This window comes from Sus scrofa, chromosome 15, assembly GCF_054392235.1.
Source record: "Sus scrofa isolate SSC_HxYL_T2T_F1_AM1 chromosome 15, Sscrofa_HxYL_maternal_Yorkshire_Landrace_v2.0, whole genome shotgun sequence".
Classification (NCBI taxonomy): Eukaryota; Metazoa; Chordata; class Mammalia; order Artiodactyla; family Suidae; genus Sus; species Sus scrofa.
The window spans coordinates 77,524,534-77,547,252 of record NC_139397.1 but is presented as its reverse complement, the minus strand read 5'-3'; the positions used below and the strand labels follow the sequence as shown (position 1 = coordinate 77,547,252).

At 35.1% G+C, this 22,719-nt stretch overlaps 1 long non-coding RNA gene across 1 annotated transcript in view; it reads left to right on the top strand.

The window, feature by feature from the left end:
• Window positions 1-22,719, top strand: part of LOC110257064 (uncharacterized) — a 381,933-nt gene that overhangs the window by 70,410 nt on the left and 288,804 nt on the right. Inside the window, exon 3 of the long non-coding RNA XR_014829453.1 lies at window positions 10,570-10,666. This is a non-coding gene — a long non-coding RNA (uncharacterized LOC110257064). The remainder of the gene's footprint in view (window positions 1-10,569; window positions 10,667-22,719) is intronic.

Below are 22,719 nucleotides of genomic sequence, written 5' to 3'. Positions count from 1 at the left end.
TTGGTTGATTTTATACCTTTAACATCTTTATTGTCCATCCTCTCTCTGTTCCCTCTGTAGTTAAGCCCTTGTCTTATATTCTGTGGAATACTGCGGAATTTAAGACATATGCCAGTGAAGTAATCTTTTTAAAAGACATTACTTATAGGATATTATCTAAACTCTTCTGCTTGCACATGATGACCTGGCCCCTGAATATCTCTACAATAACATATTTTGTCCCTGCCAAGCTCATCTTATGATCTAACTGATTACAGATCTCCAATCAAGCTAGCCTGTGTCACAGTTCTAAGGCCTTTGCTTAGAATGTTGTTTACCTCGTTTAACTTTTCTTGTATAACTTTATGGGTTAAGAATCACATATACTCTTTAATTGCTGAAAGTAGGCTTGCTCTTGAAGGGAATGTATAATCCAGAATGAGGAGTTGATTAAATGATCTCAAACAGAAAATCATAAGGTGTAAGTCAATAAACAAAAAAATCCAGAATAAAAACATTTATGTAATTAAATCTTTAGCACAATTGCTGCCAAATGCCATAGAAATGAACATCATTCAGAGAGTCTGTTAATATTGAGGCATCTAAATCCTATTCCTGAAGATTCTAAATTTTTTGGCCAGGGGGCCAAAGGACTAGCAACTTTTTTAAACAAATTCAAAATGGGTATTAAAGACCTAGGCCTTTATTGTTTAGGGTAGGCAATGAGTAATGACTAATTTTTAAAGCCAAAACTGATGTAATCACTATTCAAAATAAATTCTTTCTTAGCAGCAAAATCTAACTGAACCATAAGAAAGTTGGAGTGGCTATTCTAGTATCAGACAAAATAGACTTTAAAATAAAAAATGTTACTAGAAATAAAGAAAATTTTGTAATGATTAAATGATCAGTATGTCTGGAAGATGAAGCAATTATTTATGTACACATATATGTACCAAATAACAGAAAACTAATATATAAGCAAAAACAAAAAAAGAAAAATAATTATAATCACTCAAAATTTTAAATATTCATGCATCAAAGAACATTATCATGAAAGTGAGAAGACAATCAATGTGGTGGGGAAAAATGTTTGCAAATCATATATCTCATAAGATGCTTTTATCTAGAATGTATCAAGAACTCTTACAGCTCATAATTAAAAGACGACCCAATTTAAGAGGATCTGGATAGACATTTCTTCAAAGAAGACATGAAAATGGAAATATACACATGGAAAAGTACTTCATATCATTAATCATCAGGAAAATACAAATCAAAATCCCAATGAGATAGCACTTCACACAAACTAGAATTGTTGTAATCAAAATGTCAGCTAATAACAAGTGTTGACAAGGATGTGGAGAAAAAAGAACCTACCCTCATACACTGCCGGGGGCATAAAATGGTGCAGTCATTCTGGGAAATAGTCTAGCAGTTTCTGAAAAGTTAAATTTAGAGATAACATTTGATCCAATAATTCTACTATTATGTGTATACCAGAGAGAAATGAAAACACATGTCCATGCAAAAATTTGTACATAAATGTTTATGGCAGAATTACTTACAATATCTTAAGGGCAAAAACAACCCAAGTATCCATCATCCAGTGAATAGGAAATATAATGTGGTGTTTGCATACAATGGAATATTATTTGTCATAAAAAGTAATGAAGTACCAATACATGTTACAGTATGGATGAAAACATTATGCTAAGTGAAAGAAACCACATCAAAGACCACATAGTAGGAGTCCCTTCGTGGCTCAGCAGTTAACGATCCCGACTAGGATCTAAGAGGATGCGGCTTCCATCCCTGGCCTTGTTCAGTGCATTAAAGATCCAGCATTGTGGTGAGCTGTGGTGTAGGTCACAGATGCAGCTCGGATCCTGCCTTGCCGTGGTTGTGGTGTAAACCTGCAGCTCCAGTTCCTATTTGACCCATAGCCTGGGACCTTCCACATGCTGTGGGTGTGGCACTAAAAAAAAAAAAAGAAAAAAAAAAAAAGACCATATAGTATATGATTCATTTTACATGACATGTCCAGAATAGGCAAATATATAAAGACAGAAAATAGATTAGTGGTTGTTTTGGGCTTAGGCAGGTGTGGATGGGAAGGTTGGGAGGTGATAGCTAAAAACAGGATTTCTTTTTGAGAGGATGAAAATGTTTTACAACTGATTGTGGTTATAGTTGCACATCTGTGTGATTGATACTGAAAACCTTTAAATCATATACCTTAAATGGGTGAATTGTATGATATGTGAATTATATCTCACTGAAACTGTTACAGAAAAGCTCAACTAACTAAACATTGGCCACATGCATTCAGACTCTTAATAAATGTTTGTTGTGTAACATTTTAATCCATGATTATTAACTCTAAAATTTGTGTTTCATGTTAGATTTGTGTTAGAGTGTACACTCTAAACTTAAAGAATAAGATTTCCTAAAGCAAGTTTTTTTAGAATCATGAGAACAGAATTGTGTTAAGCAGAACAGGCTGTGGATTGGAGTTTTTGCTCAAACTAAACCCATATTGACTCCTAGTGTATAAGCTAAGACTTCTTAATATCACAGGGTGAGAGTAAGCTGAATCACAAACTAAACAAATCAAATCTGGAAACATTATAGGCTTCTTCTTCTTAAAACTAAAACATAAGAGACTATTCCTGAATTTTGGGGACAGAAATCTTAGAATATGGCTATCGATATTGTTACATAAAATGTCTTAAAGCATGCATGCTAGTGTGTCAGACCTACCCACTACCAAACCATCCCAACTCCAGAACACTTTCCTGAATAGTTTCCCCATTTTTTTTTTTTTCTTTTTAGGGCTGCACCCACTGCATATGGAAGTTCCCAGGCTAGGGGTTGAATTGGAGCTGCAGCTGCTGGCCTACACCACAGCCACAGCAATGCCACATCCAAGCCGTGTCCCCAACCCACACTGCACCTCAAGGCAATGCTGGATCCTTAACCCACTGAGCAGGGCCAGGGATTGAACCTGCAACCTCATTGATACTAGTTGGGTTACCACTGAGCAATAATGGGAACTCCTAATTTCCCCATTTTTTGGTTTATATTTTCTTTTTATTTACCTTCTACAATCCATAGATAAATCTTTAGATTTAGCACTAAGAATTATTAGTTTGAAAATTGTATTAAAGGCTATATTTCTTCAACCCATAAACATGTGGAATACTTTCATGTTGATAGACAGCTTCTCTTGGTGCATTGTTGCCTGAGTCTGATAGGTTTATCATCCAGGACATAACATAGTGCCTGACTTATTACTTAAAGCCCTGGAGGACATGAGATTCTTTAAATTAGTGTAATATCTAGAGAAGAGGTGGATATGGCTGGACAGACACACGAATTTGGCTTGGAAAGCCTTTGGGAGGAGAGGAAGGGTGGGGAAGGGAAGGAAATAGAGAGGGAGTCGGGTGTGGTGGAATCAGGCATAGCAGGTGGCTGCTGTGGTGATAGTTTCTTTTTCTTTGCTTTGCTACAGAGCAGTAGTTCTCATGGCGACCTCCTTCCAACACTCCCTTTTCACAACACTTCCCTTCTCCGAGGCCACACTTGAGATTTCTGGGCGGGGTGAACCTGTAGAGGTGAGAACCCCCAGGAATGTTCCTAAGGGCTAGGGTCCCCAAGTGCTTGAACAGAAGGGCTTGCTACACAACCGGGATCTGGGGCTTTTAAGCACTTTAGTCTGAATCAGATACCCTGGGAACAATGCAAGAGCTGTAGCTTCTAGTTAGAGAGAAGTACTGGGGCTTAAGAGGTGGTCTTTTCTCCATATCTGGAGGTGGGAGGAAGTAAGATGGATAGGGAGTCTGGGGTGATAAATGCAAACTATTATATTTAGATTGGATAAACAATGAGGTCCTACTGTGCAGCACAGGCAGCTATATCCAATCTCTGGGGGTAGAATATGATAGAAGATAGTATGTGAAAAAGAATGTATATATATGTATGACTGGGTCACTATGCTATACAGCAGAAATTGATACAACACTGTAAATCAATTATACTTTAAAAAAAAAGAAAAGAGAGAGAGACAGTCTGGACGCAGATCTTTGTTCAAGTCACTTCTCTACAACTTACTAGCTGTATGATCCTGGGCATTTACTTCACTCTACTGAAACAAATTTGCCTTAACTATAAAAAAGATAGTAGGAGTTCTCGTTGTGGCTCAGTGGGTTAAGGATCTGGCATTGCTGTGAGCTGTGGTATAGGTCACAGATGCGGCTTGGATATGGCATTGCTGTGGCTGTGGTGTAGGCCAGAGGCTACAGCTCTGATTGGATCCCTAGCCTGGGAACCTCCATGTGCTGTGGGTGTGGCCCTAAAAAGACCAAAAAAAAAAAAAAAAAGAAAAGGAATAGTAGTAATAGCTGCCTTATATGGTTATTGTGAGAATAATTCTCACAATTAATAATAATATATTGAATCATGAGAATTGTGTCTGATACATGGTTATCAGTAAATAAATGATAGCTATTTTATTATGTGTGAAGACATCACACATCTAGGGCATGGTGGCCCTAAACCTTATTTTCCACTCAGCCACCCAACAAATGTTAAGGACATTTTGGTTATCTTAACATTCTGAGTATGCAACCATCTGGAATATAACTGGAAATATTTTGAAAGACGATAAAAGTTAATTGTAATATTTTTCCCAAATGAAATGACAGCTGTGAATGGATAAGAAACCCTTTCCCATCACTTTTTGGATAGTTCCAAGGTATTTAACATTTTCAGAAGAACAAATTCTGGAGGTCACCTTAGATAGCTTCTTACTTACTAAGTCCATACTATTTGGTTAGGTATTAATTCTCAGCATTTTATTTTTCAGAGAAGGAAGGAAAAATTTTAAACTTTTCTCTCATATGCCCATAGGGTTTGGGATTTCTTAGTTGATTAAGAGTGAACTTAAAAGAGTAAATGATCTTATTGACATAGAATCTCATTTTGTACCAAAATAAGGGACACTGATAGTAATAGTCACTAATTAGCAGGTGATCATAAATAATTCTACTCTTCTCATTGAGGACCTTATTTTCTGGGATTCATTATTTGAATTTGTATTTTGTACCTCAGCAAGTGTTACTGGTTTTAATTTAAAAAATACCTATTTTTTAAAGTGAATTAAAGAACAAAAGAAGAAAATATAGGACAGGTAGAATGTTGATATGTCATAACAGAACCTAGCTCTCTATTTGTGTCATAGTTCTCAGCATATTATGTCCTTAATAAATGCTCTATGAGTGATGAGTGTAATTCTCCTTTTTTTCCTAGTGCATCCCTGCCTTGTTCCCCAGTTCTAAGAAATGTGCTTTCCCTGAATCTGCCATTTTGTGTGCACATTTACCTCTTGGATTCACATCTGCCTTTGAGTCTTTATTTCTTTCTTCTTATTTTAACCATTTTTGAGCACTTTGAGTCTAGGTTTGCTCTGTATTTTTTTTCCTTTGCTCTTTACCCTTTTCTTTCCCCACCTATTGAAAGCTCCAATTTCCAATTTCAGGTACCTTTCCTGCTATGTATTTTTTGTACCATCCAGGACACAGCACAATGCCTGACATTTCAGTACTAAATACAGGTTGAAAATTAATCATAGAATTAATTTAGTGGCTCTATGCAGTTGCAATCTAGTAAAACTGTATGAGTTGCTCTCATAGGTTGGTCAATTCTCAGTCCTCATCTTTCTCCATCTTCTTATCACTCATCAGTCCTTTTTTGTTGCAGTTGACCCTTGAACAATGCAGTGGTTTGGGGCACCAACCCCTACACAGTGGAAAATCAATATGTAATTTTTGACTCCCCCAAAACTTAACCGGTAATAGCCTACTGTTGATCGCAAGTCTTAACAGATCACAGTTGATTAACACGTATTTTGCATAAGTATTATATATTGTATTCTAAAAATAAGGTAAGCTAGAGAAAAGAAAATATTATTAAGAAAATCATAATAAGAGAAAATACAGTTATAGAACTGTACTTATCAAAATCATAAAATTACATCATGTTTACAAGATGTTGTCTCTGTCAATACCACACTGATGATGTCTTATGTGCTAAAAAAACACTGTAGATGGTATACATATTTCTAACATAGAAATCAAAAGCAAAAAGATAATGTGAAAAAGAAATGCATATTTATTTATAACAGTATATATTTTGATAATGAATAAGCCTCAATATGATTGCTTTATGGTAGCCTAGCATTATCACCACTGTTGCTTCCTGGTAGCCTGGTCTATATACTAATAAATGAATCATTCTAAAATTTTATGGCATACAGTATTGGAGTCATTTTTACAGTACAGTATTGGAAAATTTGTTACCTCAAAAAAAACCTGTGACAATAGGCTGATACTTAGTTTTCGTAATTTTTAGAAAGCAGTGTACTATATAATAATGTAATTCTTTGAAAGAAAAGTTATAAAACAATAAATAAACTAATACATTATTAATTTTATCTTAAATATTATTCATATTATAACTATGTAAAGTTAGACTAGTGTCCACATACATTTCATTCATTCGAAACATGCCAAAATTTTTCTCATTTTTTCAATATTTCTAGGCTATGTGGTTCAACTGAGAGTTTTTCAAATAGCTGCAGATCTTCAAACAATTTTCCAATGTATTTATTGAAAAAATCTGCATATAAATGGACTCATGCAGTTCAAACATGTGTTGTTCAAGGGTCAACAGAATTTCTTTCTTAAAACCCCTTTTTTTACTTTTTTTCCAGGAAACCATACTCTCCTGGTTTTCCTCCTTTCATACTTGCTTCTCCTTCTCAGCCTCTTTTGTTAGTTTTCTTCTTTTTAAACTGTTGTAGGTGTGTCCTAGAGCAGAGTGTTACCCTCAATTTGTACTCACTTTCTTCAGGATATTATCAATTCAATACTTTATGTTGTTAAGGCCAAAAATCTTGAAGTCATTCTTGAGTCCTCTCACATTATATAACTAATCCATGAGCTAAATTTGTTGACTCTATCTAAAATATATCTGGAATTCATTGGCTTCTCTCCACCATACCTCTATATTCCTGATACAAGAGACAGTTATACTATACCTAGATTATTTCCTTATCCTCATAATTTATGTTTCCTTCTACTTGTCTCCCTATAGTTTCTTCTCAGACAAGTTGATAAAAAATCAGTAATATCATGTCATTGTTCTGTCAATTCACATATTTAATATCTATTTAAACTGTTCTCCAGTTCTCTTATCATATATATTTTTATTGAGGTATAATCATTATGCAATAAACTAAATATTTGAAGGGTTCAGTTTGATTAGTTTTGACATATGTGTACATACATGAAAAAATCCTGCTCCCTTGTAGTCCATACCTCCTGCTCTTCACCTACCCCCATGTCTTAGGCAACCACTGATAGGCATTTTGTTACTATAAGTTGTTTGAATTTTCCAGAATTTTAAATATGAAATAATACAGCATGCATTTTCTACTGTCTTAATTCCTTTATGCAGCATAATTATTTTGAGATTTATCCATGTTTTCTGTGTATCAATTGTCCATTCCTTTTTGTTGCTGAGTACTATTCCACCATATCAATACACCATTATTTATTTTTCTATTCATCTGTTGATAAACATTTGAGTTATTTCCAATTTTTGGTACCAACAGATAAGGCTGCTGTGAACATTCATGTACAAGTCTTTTCATGGAAACAGGCTTTCACTTTTTTGAAGGTGATGTGGGTAAACACCCAGGGGTGGAATGACCAAATCATATGGTAGGTGGATGTTTCACTTTTTATGTAACTGCCAAACTGTTTTCCAAAGTGTTTGTATCACTTTATGTACCCAACAGTAGCATAATGAGTGTTCCAGTTTCTTCACATTTTAATACTTAGTGTGGCTGGTCATTTAGTCATTCTGGTATGTCTATGGTGGCATATCAATATGCTTTTAATTTGCATTTTTAAAAAATTTTATTTATTTTAATGATTTTTATGTTTTCCATTATAGCTTATTGACAGCATTCTGTCAATTTTCTACTGTACAGCAACATCACTGATTATTAGAGAAATGCAAACCAAAACTACAATGAGGTACCACCTCACACCAGTCAGAATGACCATCATTAATAAGTCCACAAATAACAAGTGCTGAAGAGGTGTGGAGAAAAGGGAAACTTCCTGCACTGTTGGTAGGAATGTACCAACCACTATGGAAAACAGTATGGAGGTACCTTAGAAAACTACCATATGACCCAGCAATCCCACTCTTGGGTGTATATCTGGACAAAACTTTCCTTGAAAAAGACACATGAACCTGCATGTTCATTGCAGCTCTATTCACAATAGCCAAGACATGGAAAAATCTAAATGTCCATCGACAGATGATTGATTGGATTAAGATGTGGTATATATATGTATATATATATATACATATATATACACAATAGAATACTACTCAGCCATAAAAGAGACCAAACTAATGCCATTTGCAGCAACATGGATGGAGCCAATTTGCATATTTTTACATGCCCTATATCTTTTTTTTGGCTGTGCCCAAGGAATGTGAAAATTCCGAGGTCAGGGGTTGAACCTGCGCCACAGTGGTGATCTGAGCCACTGCAGTGACAACACTAGATCCTTAATTCACTGTGCCACAATAAATTCCATCCCTACATCTTTGGTGAAGTACCTTTAAATCTTTTGCCTGTTTTCTTTTCTTTTCTTTTTTATTTTTCTTTCTGACTGCACCTGCAGGCTGTGGAAGTTCCCAGGCCAGGGACTGAACCTATACCACAATAGCAACCTGAGCCACAGTAGGGACAACACCAGATCTTTAACCCGCTGAGAGAAAATCCCTTTTGCCCATTTTCTTATTGGATTATTATCTTATTGTTGAGTTTTGAGAACTTTTAAAAAACATATTTTAGATGTAAGTATTTTTTTATCAGATATATCATTTACAAATATTTTCTCCTGATTTGTGTCTGGTATTTTCATTATTTCCATAGTATCTTTTGAAAAACAAAGTATTAAATTCCGATGGAATCCAACTTATCAATTTCTTTTTTAAGGATTCTGTTTTTGGTATTGTAGTTAAGAATCTTTGCCTAAGTAAAAATCACAAAATTTCTTTCTTATATTTTCTTTCAGAAATCTTATAGTTTGAAGGCTTACATTTAGGTCCATGGTGCTTTTTCAGCTAACTTATATAAATGGCATGAGCTATGAATATTGGTGAAAGTTCAATTTTTCCAGCTCTATTTATTGAGAATACTGTTATTCCACTAAATTGCTTTCTCCTCTTTGGCAAAAATCAGTTGCCTATATATGTGTGGGTCTATCTCTGGTTTTCCTATTCTGTTGTACTGATCTACTTTTCTATCTTTTTTTTTTTTTTAATCTTTTCTCTAGGGCTGCACATGCAGCATATGGCGGTTCCGGGGCTATGGGTTAAATCGGAGCTACAGCTGCTGGCCTATGCCGCAGCCACAGCAACGCGGGATCCGAGCCCAGTCTGCAGCCTACACCACAGCTCACAGCAACGCCAGATCCTTAACCCACTAAGCGAGGCCAGGGATTGAACCCACAACCTCATGGTTCCTAGTCACATTTGTTAACCACTGAGCCACGATGGGACCTATTTTTCTCTCTTGATGCTATATCTACACTGCCTTGTTTATGCATCTTATTCTTATTCTTTTTTTTTTTTTTTTTTGCTTTTTAGGGTCATACCAGCAGCTGCAGCAGAATTCGGAAGTTTCTGGGCTAAGAGTGGAATCAGAGCTATAGCTGCTGGCCTGCACCACAGCTCATGGGAATGCTGGATTCTTAACCCATTGAGCAAGGCCATAGATCAAATCTGCATCCTCATGGATATTAGCTGGATTCATTACTGCTGAGCCACAATGGGAACTCCCTATTCATCATAGTCTAATGGAACGTTTTATATGATTTCCCCATTTATTTATTGTCTGTTTCCCTCCACCCCTAGAATGCAAGCTCCACAAGGGATGAAATTTTTGTCACCTTTTTCTCTGCTATTTCCCAGAACACTGTCTATTACAGTGTAGTCACTTGATACATGTTGTTAAATAAACAAATGAATGAACAGAAATAGAGAACTCAAGTGAGGAGATAGTTGCCTTCTGTCAAACTGAAGTAACAACAGGAGTTCCCGGTGTGGCTCAGCAGAAACAAATCTGACTACCATCCATGAGGACCCAGGTTCGACCTCTGGCCTCACTCAGTGGGTTAAGGATCCAGTGTTGCCGAGAGCTGTGACAGCATGGCTCCGATCTGGCATTGCTGTGGCTATGGCACAGGACAGAGACTATAGTTCCGATTCAAACCCTAGCCTGGGAACCTCCATATGCCACGAGTGCAGGCCCTAAAACAAAAAGACAAAAAAAAACAAAACAAAACAAAACAAAACAAAACAAAAAAATTGAAGTAAAAACAGAGCCTCCAGGGAGAGCTGGCTTTTGAAAATATGAGACTGTAGAAAGGTCAGATAAGAATAGGGATTTGGGAGATATCTATATAAAGGAGAAAATTATTGGGATCTTTTCATTTTTTTCAGGTGACTTAAAGACAACAGTGAGGATATCCATATTCTGGAGGTTGGATCTCTGGGAAAGCTGGTCACTGGCTTCTGCCTGGCATGAAGGGTACAGAAGGTAGGATTTCCTTCTTTAAGGTGTTTGGTATATGAAACTGCGTGTTTCTGGCCTGTGCTACCTTGTCCCAGTTTAAAGCCCACTGTACTAGCTTGACATCTGGCTGAGGCATGATCCCTTTCTTTTCATTTCATTCAGCCTTGATCTCCCAATTGGCCTTTGACTGCTGACTTTCGTACTCTTTTTGGTTCCAGACTGTCTGCTTGGCCTGACCTTGTGCTTAATGCTTGACCTCTCCATGACTCCTAGGAACCATACCCTGAACCTAGATTGACTGCTGTCCACAGCTCAGTCAGAAAATGGAAGCCTTTAGAATAAATGAATTATCAAAGAGAGGAGAAATACATAAGTACAGGTCTCTGGGTCAAACCTTGTGAAATGCTCAAAGTAAAGGAAAGGAAGTAGAGAATAAAAAGGGAATAAAAGACACAGAAAAGGTGGAAGAGCATAAAGGGGAATAAATATATTCATGAAGAAATTAGTCAAATGAATGAAATTCTACAGAAATATCATACAGAATAAAGTGTGCATCAAGTTCATTGGATTGTGCAAACAGGAAGCCATTGATGATCTTTAAATACATCCTAGAATTTAGTTGCTAGATAATTTTGGTACTGATTTAAATGTACTTCACCATTTAGAAATGAACATATGTTTCCATATGTGTAAATACAGACTTTTCTAAGAGATGATTTGGCTTAATTCTTACTGAAGGTAAGAAGAAGAAATGTGTGCGTATGGGTGTAGGTGACTAGTAGGGAGGAGAAGCACTTAAGATTTTAAACTTTTTTCTTGGTTCTCTTTCCCCCCTTCTTTCTCCCTCTTACAAATCCAAATATGTAGAAGTAAGAAACCATGGTCTCATTTGAGGGCTGTGCTTTGGGTTAGGCAAGGCAAGTATATGCTTGCTGTGCAGAAAAAAAAAAGACCCATTTTTTTTTTTTTTTGTTCACCCATCTCAAACTCTGATTTACTGTTCTTAAAACCTAGCAACATTTAGAGATCTGTGTTCAGCTTCATTCAGTGACCTCAGCCTGTTCAGATGGTTTGTATGACAGGATGGTCTCATCCAGCTTTTTCAGAAGTTTAAATCTGGGCTTAAGAAGCTAAAACTGGAAGTGAGATGTGATTAAGCGTATCAGAAGGACAAAGGCAGTCTTGTGTTTACACAGCAGCCAGTAAAGAAGCTCATTTTAGAAATATATATATATATATATATATATATATATGTAGACGCATATATACAATGCATGTATATTACATATAATATAGCTCTCGTTTTGATGAAAATATTATGGCTCGATAATATGACTTATTTAAAGCCAAAACTATTTGAAAAAAATCTGTCTTAGCTTTTGTAATTGACAGTGTTTTTAACAAGAATTTTAATGGCCCAGCTTATAGGTTGCTTTATACAAACAACCTGTACACAAACACACGCTCATACACACATTTAAGATACGAGGTGGGAGAAAAAGTACAAGTTTTGGGGGACCCTGCTTGATTGCATGCCACAGTTCAAGGTAAGCAGGTGGCCTAGTGAAATATAAAAGGGTTGCTAAACAAAGAATTTTATTTCCTGGTTGGTGCCTGCAGGAGAGGAATTACAAAAGGAAAACAGAAATCTGACAGCCAAAGAGAGTCCAGAGTTTTAAAATAAAGCATTTTTATTGATTTTAAAAGGTATGCAAATTAATTACAATTTACAAAAAACGTAAGCTTTTTGAAAATAATAGATTATTAAAAAATACCATAAAAAGACAGTTCATTATACTTTCTAAGAACTGATAGTTCAAGCTCAGTAGAAGGATATAACTCTATTTTATCATAGATGACAGATTTTGTTAGAAGCCAAATAAGTATACAGTTTGAAAGACAGAGGGGTATATTGCTTAGTTACCCATTCTTTTGCATAAGCCTTTAATGAATAGATCAAATAGAAAAAAATCCTTAGCGGATAACACCATGCCAAATTCTAAAACATTTTGTGCCACAATTCCAGCCTCAAATTATTTCTAAATAGGAAAGAGCATCTACCTCTAGCTAAATAAAATCTTTATTTTAGTAGACATACAAAACAAATACTGTGTGCTCATTGCCTTTCTGAAATTAATAGTTACTTGCAGCCACAAATGCCCACATTTGTTTTCTTATTTTCATAGATGATTTCACTAAGCAGAAGCCCTTGTTAATCCTACATTCACATAGATAGAAGGTCAAAGTTGGTCAGTGAGCCAAGAAATACCATATCAGGGTTTCTTTCCTCTTCAATTGAAAAAGGTATAAATTGTGGAATTAGTGTATTGATTGAAGGCTACAACTTCAAGCAATCAGTTTTTCTGGCTTGACAAGATTATTTTATCCTACTTTTCTTTTATTATTATGTGTAGTATTTGAGTCATCCTTCAGGCAGATGAAGTGACAGCTTGATTTAACTCAATAAAATCCACCAGTTAGGTAACCTACTGAGCCGAACAAAAGATGAAAACGACTGCAAGGGGCAGGTGCACTGTTAGTTTAAGCGGGCACAGAAGTCTGAAGAAGAAGAAAATATTAACGGAAATTATGCTCTAATCAATGCATTTCTATGGAAACTTGAGAGAAATTTGTAAAACCTTCTTGCTGGGCAATTGAGCAGATAATGCCTTTGCTTTAAAAACAAAACAAAATAAACAAATCTTTAAAACTAGTCTACGTGCCTGAAAAGCAATGCTTCCATAATGACCGTGCTTTTGTTTAATTGCTGCAAGTCAAATAATCTTTAATTTCTTGGTGTATTTGAGATGAAAATGCTGCATAATTGGATTTGTGGTGGTTTGGAAATTAAAACTATAATTTGTGTATCTTCATTGAACCTTTGCTTTCTCACATCATATCCAAAGGATATCTTTCATGCTTTCTTGAAATGAAAGTATTTGTACATTTGCAAATAATATCAATCTGAATTTTCCTGAAGAACCTAAATACATAAGCCATAGTGGATATTTTGTTTGCAGAACTAGAAGAGTCATAATTTTAGATGTTGACTTAATGGAACTAGTTAAGACTATTTAAAGCTCTTTAGACCTAAGGATGCTCATTGCTCTTTGATTATTTATAAAATTTTCATCACTGACAATGGGAATGGCTCCATAGCCGATTGAGAACAATTTATAGAAGCAGACATTTGCTTTTAAATGAATAGTTTCATTAATATTCACTATTTGGAACTTTGGAGACCACACTGTATTCCACATTATTTTAGTGTGTCGACTTGAAAAATACTGGGTTAGAAATCCTGTAGAAATGGTGAGGTTTGTGGTGTGTCCGTGGGGCAAAAGAGAGGAAATAGTTTGATTATTAGAAGGATTTAGGAATTGCTTTCATGACACTCTTAGTTTTCAAATGGTTGTGATATGGTTTTTGTAGAAAGAGTAATTTCTTATGCAACCCAGCTATGTGAGGGCCAATTTTAAAAATGCCTTTTAAAGTTTTCCTCAGTAAATAATACCAGTAATAAATAATTTTCAAAAATAATTCTTGTAAAGTTACCATAAAACTCTCAAAGGATGGCAGATAGATTTTTCCTTGCATACTAATTGTGACCAGTTTGTAGTGTTTTCCTGACATGATGAGAGGATGATTCTGAGGTTCTATCCAAGCTTAGCAGGAACAAATACAATGAGGTGTTAGTAACAATTGCCTTAAACGTAGGATGGGAAAGTTATAGCACATGACCACTTTACTTTTTTCAAAGTGGTGTAAGTCATAGCTAATTGTTATAGTAATTTGTATATAACTTTTATCTTTGCTATTCTCTGACTTCTCTTCCACACATGTTTGTCTCACAGAAATCTCCATAGTTAAGGGTAATTTGTGATGGGCAAGGGAAGTGGTATTGAGGCAGTGTGATTACTAGGGGAGCCAGGGTCTTCATTTACTCCAATGGCACAACAGTGGTGTTGGCAAGTTAAAACCTCGGGGGGGGCGGAACAGGTTGGTAGTACTACGGAGCAGGTGCCCTTTTACCGAAGGCACTGACGTTACAAAAATTCATTTTTTCCAAATACTTTTCATTTCCTTTATGGCCCAGGGAATTAAAAGTACCTTATGAAGCTGTGGTTAACATAAAGGAAATTAAAATCTCATGCCTAAGGATGTAAACTTTTTATACCCTTAAGTTTAGGAGAGATAAAAAAGGAAATATTTTGTTTAGAAGCCATACAGGATTTCTCTCAGAGTCAATATAGTGACTTTGTATGAGATATAATTTAAAAGGTACTATCAAATGTCCAAAACGTGATTCAGCTCTTATGAGCAGAAGCCATTGAAACTAATTAAGGTTAGTGTTATTTTATTTATTTATTTATTTATTTTGTCTTTTTGCTATTTCTTGGGCCGCTCCTGCGGCATATGGAGGTTCCCCCGGCTAGGGGTCCAATCGGAGTTGTAGCCACCGGCCTACGCCAGAGCCACAGCAACGTGGGATCTGCACCCTACACCACAGCTCACGGCAACGCCGGATCGTGAACCCACTGAGCAAGGGCAGGGACCGAACCCGCAACCTCATGGTTCCTAGTCGGATTCGTTAACCACTGCGCCACGACGGGAACTCCAGTGTTATTTTAATAAACTACATTTAGGGAATGAATGACATTTCAGGGAATTCATGTCTAAGGCTGACTTTTTGATCCACATCCCCCACATGTGGTCCATTTTGTGTTTGTGGGGATGAAGCAATTATAGTGTCTCAGTTTAATTTCAAAGTTTATACAGGTTTCTTCTTTTAGTTGATTTTTTAATTTTTTAAATTATAATTGATTTACAGTGTTCTGTCAATTTCTGCTGTACTTTTTAGTATTGAAGTATACTTCACATGTTCAGTTTGATGACTTTTGAGAATTATATACACTCATGTTACTATAACCCAAATAAGATATACAACATATCTATCACTTCTGAAAGCTCCCCCAATGTGCTTTTAATTAGTTCCAGGCTCCTCCCCTATGTCCTTAGGTAATCAATGTTTTGATTTTTAATAAACAACCATACCCCTCACCCAAAACCCATACTATATATATAGTATGGGTTTTATATATATATATATATATATAGTATGGGTTTTATATATATATATGTTGTACAATAATACATGACTCTCTCTCTCTCTCTGTATATATAGTTTGTATGTGTGTACCTGTTTTTGGACTTCTTATAAATGGAGTCATAGCACTCATATGTTCTGTTTTTTATTTGGTTCCTCTTACTCAAAATAATATTTTTGAGATTCATTCATATTGTTCCTTTTTATTTCTGAGTAGTATTTTATTATCTAAAACAGAACAATTTGTTTATTAATTCTGTTATAGGATATGCAGGCTGTTTCCACTTTCTGGTTACTATGAATAAGGCAATTAAATACATGCATTTTGTGGAGACATGTTTTAATTTATCTTGGTGAATACCTAAGAGTGAAATTTCTGGGTCATAGGTTAGATGTATGCTTTGTTTTTTAAAAAAAAATTTGAAACTTTACATATATAACTTAACTTTTATTTTTTGGTGTTCAGTTCTGTGAATTTCCATACATATATAGATTTATGTAATCACCATAACATTCAGGGTAAAGAATAGTTCCATTGCTCCAAAAACTTCTCTGTGATGTCTGTCGTCAAAAACTTCCCCCTCCCCTAACCTTGGGCAGTCACTGATGTTCTATATCTTCATGGTTTTGCCTTTTATAGAATGTCATACAAATAGAATTTATAACCTTTGAGACTGGCTTCTTTCACTCAGCATTACTGCTTTTGAGGTTTGTCCATGTAACTGTGTGCAACTCTATGCTGCTCCTTTTCATTACTCAATAGTATTTCATTACATAGCTATACCATCATTGTATGGCTGTATCACAGTTTGTTTTCACTCATCCATTGAAGGACATTGGAACTTTTTTTTAAAATTAATTTTTGGATAATACTATTAAAAATGTTATAAATAAATATTCAAGTACAGGTGTTTGTGTGAGCATAAGTTTTTATTTTTTTTAAATATTGGCATTTCCTATGAACTTGCTGAACTTACTTGGTAGTTACAAGAATTTAATTTTCATTCCAGGAGATTTCTACATAGACAGTCATATTATCAACCGATGGGAGTAGTTTTATTTCTTCTTTTCTTTTTTTAAATTTTATAATTATTTTTATTTTTTTCCATTATAGCTGGATGTTCTGTCAATTTTCTACTGTACATCAAGGTAATGCAGTTACACACACATATTATTTCTTCTTTTCTAAACAGTATTGCTTTTACTTTATTTTTTCTTACTGACTACACTGGCTAGAATTTCCAATAAAATGTTGGCAAGAATGGATGAGAATGATATTTTTGCCCTGTGGTTGATTTTAAGGTGAAAACAGTTACTCTTTAGCATTAAGAATAATGTGTGCTATGTGTGTTTTTGTTTTGTTTTATTTTTGTTTTTAAATTTCCTTTATCAGACTAAGGAAGTTTATTCTATTTCTCATTTGCCGAGAGTTTTTTTTTTTTAAACCATGAATGGGTATTAAATTTGGTCAGATTTTTCTCTGCACTGATTAATATAATCATCTAATTTATCTTTGTTAATCTGTTGATATGATGGATTCCAGAAATTGATTTTCAATATTGAACTAACCTTATATTCCTGAGATAAACCCCACTTGGTCATGATGAATTATTTTTTAAATTTATTGGTGGATTTGATATGTTAATATTTTTAGGTAACTTTGTTTTGAGTATTTCTAAAGGATATTGGCTAATAGTTAAGTTTCTTCTGTTATGGTCTGTATTGTGAGTAATGCTGGTATATATAATGAATGAGATATGATCTATCCTCTTTTATTTTCCTGGAGAAATTGTTTAGAATTGGTGTCATTTATTCTTTAAATTATTGCTGGAAATCAACAGTGAAAAATATCTGCTTGAAAGACAGTTCTTTCACGTTTCTTCTTTTAGCAAGGTTTTAACAGTTGATTTAGCCTTTTTGTCTAATAAGTCCAATATTGGTGTCATCTTAAGTTTACCATCTGTTGACTATCCTAAACATGAGAAGCTAAAATTTTTTTGGTACTTGCATGTCAGTTTATTTTGGATTGTATCTTAGTCATTTTAATACTAGTTTTATGAGTCTAGGTCTCATTTAATCCTATGGAGAATATCACTTGTTTTTTGTTTGTTTTGGCAAGATCAGGTCTATGCATGCTCAGCTTAGTGGTGAGCCCAGGAGTTCACACACAACTTCATAGAATCATTTTTTTAAATCCCTCCTCTCTGACTTCCCAACGTGTTTCTCTTTTCCTCAGCTGGAAATTTTGGGTTTTAGTTTCTTTGCTTTGACATGCCTCTCGTGTGACTGTACCTGTTTCTAGGGTTAAGCAGTAAGGGGAGAGAGAGGAAAAAATGGTAGAGGAGTGGAGAAACTGGAGGGAGAGAAAAAGCACAGTAGGATTTCCCACCATACTCTTAAAAGAATAATCCCTCTGATCAGTGAGAAAATTTCCCCCTTTAGAAATATCTTATTTCTTTGTTGATTCTGTTTTCTCAGTGAGACTTTCTCTTTCATCTTCCATATATACCAAGCATACCTGAAAGCACACAGTCTCATTATATTTAGATCATTTTCTTAGTGAGGATAGAGATTGTTCAAGAAGTGCTTTGATAATTTTTGAACCAGCTGTTTATACATTGTTTTTTAAAATGAAGAGTATGTATTCTTTAAACCATTTATTTTAAAAATTATTTTAGTGGTATTTTACTTACAGTTAACAAAATTGAACAGAATTATTGTTTAAACACATTTGAAGTTTTGAACTAAATTTTAGGGAAGAATATAAAAACAGTAGAAGATATTGAATGTTATGTTTATTAGAAATAATTCTACCAAAATTTACAAAAAAATTAATTTATAAAGTATTTCATACAGGTGATTTGAGTAAATCATTAAATTAATTTTTATGGTCTGAAATGAGAATTGGTACATTTTAACAAAAGATTTTAAAATGCATATAAAAATTTGAGGGTGTTACCATTGTGGCTAAGTGTGTTAAGAACCTGACTAGTATTCATGAGGCTGCAGGTATGGTCTCTGGCCTTGCTCAGTGCGTTAAGGATCCAACATTGTGGAGAGCTGTGGTGTAGGTCACAGATGCATCTTGAATCTGGTGTGGCTGTGGTGTAGACTGGAAGCTGTTAATTCCGATGTGATCCCTAGTCTGGGAACTGCCATATGCTTCAGGTGTGGACCTAAGAAGAAAAATAAAATTGAGTGTTATTCTAAACTGAGATTGAAGACTTTGTTTTCTGATATCTAATAGAAAGAGGAAATGTAGATTATATGTTAATAGTTCTTCATCATCAATACTATATTTATAGTTTTGATTATTTAGGGACAACTTGAAAGCTTCAAATATTTCGCTTGTGTTTATTTTTAGACTTCTTCTTGAAAGGTAGTTTCAAGATTTGATAAATGCTAGTTTGATTTCAGAAGTTTTATTGATATATGCATTAAAAAACAGTGCATGCTTTTATTTTGTTTGGCTTAAAAAATCTTGATTGTTGAAAATACAATATGTTATTGTAATTTAATATGAAACAGTTATACTATACTGTAATCATTTTTTCATCCTGATGAGGCTATTGTGCTTTAAATTTCAATTACTTTCAAAATGGTACACTTACTCAATATTAATGAGGAGGTTTAATATTCTTGAGCTTTTCCATTAATTTCTTTAGACTATATCAAATAGTGCTCAGCCATTCCAAGATTATCAATTTCTCAGACATTTTGAGCAAAGTCATGATATCTGCCTAGCTAATGTGGACACATTATGGAAAGATCTTGCACTAGATTCACCTTCTATGAAGCATCTATGATGAACTAATGTCAACTCTGATTTCCTTTTTTTTTTTTTTCTTTTTAGGCCCCATCCGTGGCATGTGGAGGTTTCCAGGCTAGGGGTTGAATTGGAGCTGTAGCCACTGGCCTGCTTCACAGCAACACAGTATTTGAGCTGCATCTGTGACCTACACCACAGCTCACACAATGCTGGATCCTTAACCCACTGAGCAAGGCCAGGGATAGAACCCACATCCTCATGGATGCTAGTCAGATTCATTAACTACTGAGCCACAATGGGAAATCCAAACCCTGATGTCTTTTTGATGCATTGTATCATTTAATTCTCACAATAATTTTGGGAAGATATCACTTTTATTACATGCTACTGAAGATTATCTTATAGATTAGGCTGTCCTAGTCTATTTGGACTACTATAACAAAATTATAGACTGGGTGGCTGATAAACAACAGAACTTTATTTCTCACAGTTCTGGAGGTTTGGAAGTCTAAGAATGAGGTCTATCAGATTCAGTTTCTTAAAAGGGCTCACTTCCTAGTTTATAGATGGCTGTCTTCTCCCTGTATTCTCAGTGGGGGAAGGGAGAAGGGATTTCTTTGTGATCTCTTAAAAAGGCACCAATCCCACTCATGACAGATCTGCCCTCAAGACTTAATCATTATGCCAAAGTCCCCACTTCCAAGTACCATTGCCTTGGGCACTGGGTTTCAAAATATGCACTAACCATTACATAGAAGAACTAACCAGCTCCTGTCATGGCTCATCAGTATGAATCCGACTAGTATCCATTAGGATGTGGGTTCGATCTCTGGCCTCACTCAGTGGGTTAAGGATTCCACACTGTGGCGAGCTGTGGTATAGGTTGCAGATGCAGCTCAGATTCCACGTTGCTGTGGCTGTGGTGTAGGCCGTCAGCTGTAGCTCTGTTTCAGACCCTAGCCTGGGAACTTCCGTATGCCATGGGTATAGCTCTGGAAAAGCCAAAAAAAAAAAAAAAAAAAAAAAAGCACTAACCATTACATAAAAGTTCTTTCTTTCTACCTTATTTTTTTTAAAACCTTTGTTAACATTCTAAAGTAAATTTAATAATATTTTCATGGAATAATTTAGAAATAGATTGCTCTACAAATAATTATTTGAAGAAACCCAAATTATTGATTCATTTTAGGATAAGTAAATAAGCACAATAACTATTCCATAGAAGATCATAGGCATTAATATCACAGAAGCAGAAAAAAAAAAACAGTGAAATTAAGCAAAGTATTAAAGTGGAAGAAAATACATTGGTGTGGATGGTAAGAGAACATGGTAATAAAAGAAGAGTGATATGAATGTGTCCCTTCGGTTTTTAATATGTGAAATCAGTGACTGGCCCATGGGGGTCAACGTGGTAGGAAGCACGTGGTTCTAGCATGTGATGGAGGGTGTGGAGCACACATAGGGTGGATACCAGGGCACATGTGGAAGAGGTGGCCAGTGCCAAACTAAAAAATTTCCATGTTTATAGTCATGAACAAGGTAAGACACATGCAAAACACAAAAAAGAAAGAACCATGTAATTTCAAGAAAGGAGGAATTTCTGTTTTATTTTGTCATATTGCCTTCTGTTAATTTAACTCTAGCCAACATTGTTTGTAAAATAGTGTAAGGGAGGAAAAAAATGCAATGTTTGATCCAAAGAGTAGAAATTACATATGTGTCACATATCAAAGTGTGATATTCAGAGTAATTAGAATTTGGAAAATTTATGAAACAATAGTGAGGAAATGATTAAAGCCCTAGGAACTTGAAAACATTTCAACTTAAATAATTACAGGCCATAAAGCATATATCATTTTCTCATCTTACCCCCTCCAAATTATTTTTATTTATTTATTTTACTTAGTTCTTTTGAAATATTTAATTTATTTATCTTTTTAGGGCCATACCCACAGCATATGGAAGTTCCCAGGCTAGGAGTCAAATTGGAGCTGCAGCCTCTGGCCTATGCCACAGCCATAGCAACACCAGATCTGAGCTGCATCTGCGACCTACACCACAGTTCATGACAATGCTGGATTCTTAAGCCACTGAGCAAGGCCAGGGATAGAACCTGGATCCTCATGGATATTAGTTAGATCGTTTCTGCTAAGCTGCGATGGGAACTCCCCAATTTATAATAAATTACAAAAAATACAAATTCAATGAAAGATAAGGAAATTGTAAGACCTTATATTTTGGTTAGATCCATCTTTTCATAAATGTGAACTTTTTGCTAAAAAGACGTAAAAAAGTAAAGAGACCAAAAGGGTTGTACTTTTTTCTTTCATCTGGATTTGTTTATAATTAGGTAATCTGAGTAAGTTCCATGACAAAACGCTAATTGTTAAATTTTAATTATTTTCATTAATTCTTTTACCTATTTTTGATGTATTAATTGAGTGTCAGCCTTGTGACATGTACTATTTTGGTGTCTGAAAATAAAGTGGCAAATAATGAAGAAAAATCCTAACTCTACTGGGCTTACATTCAGGTGAAGAGAGATAGATAAAAAAATAAAATGTGTAATATATCAAATAATTATGGCAGGAAGAGAAAAGGAGAACTTTTGTGTGTGTGTGCCAGGGATTTGTTTGTTTCTTTTAATAGGCTGGTCAGGGCAAGGGTCATTGTTACAGAGATATTTGTATAGATGACAGAGATGGTAAGGATATGAACCATGCTGATATTGGAGAGAAGGTCTTTCAGGCAGAGGGACCAGCAAGGTCCCCACATGAGTATGGTTAGTATGTTTGAGGAAAAGTAAAGGGTCAGCATTGACAGGGCAAAGCCGAGTGAAAGGGATATAGCAGCAGATGAGATCACTAAGGTAGTGGAGGCCAGATCACTAAAGAATAATTTTATTCTTGGTGAGATAGAAAACTGTTAGAGAGTTGAAGAGAGGAGTCCTAAGATCTAAAGTTTAAAGATCATTCAAAGTGTTACATTGAGCATACACTGTGTATTTACATGTGTGTGGATTAGGAGTGGTAAGGATGAAAACAGCTAGACACATTAAACGGCTATTGTAGTTAATTTGTTGACAAAACATGGGACAAGGTTATTAATGGAGGGGGTGGTGAGAAGATAGGATCCTTAATATCTAAGTTGACTGTTGATTTCATAGAATTTATGATGGATTAGGAATGGATTTGAGAGAAA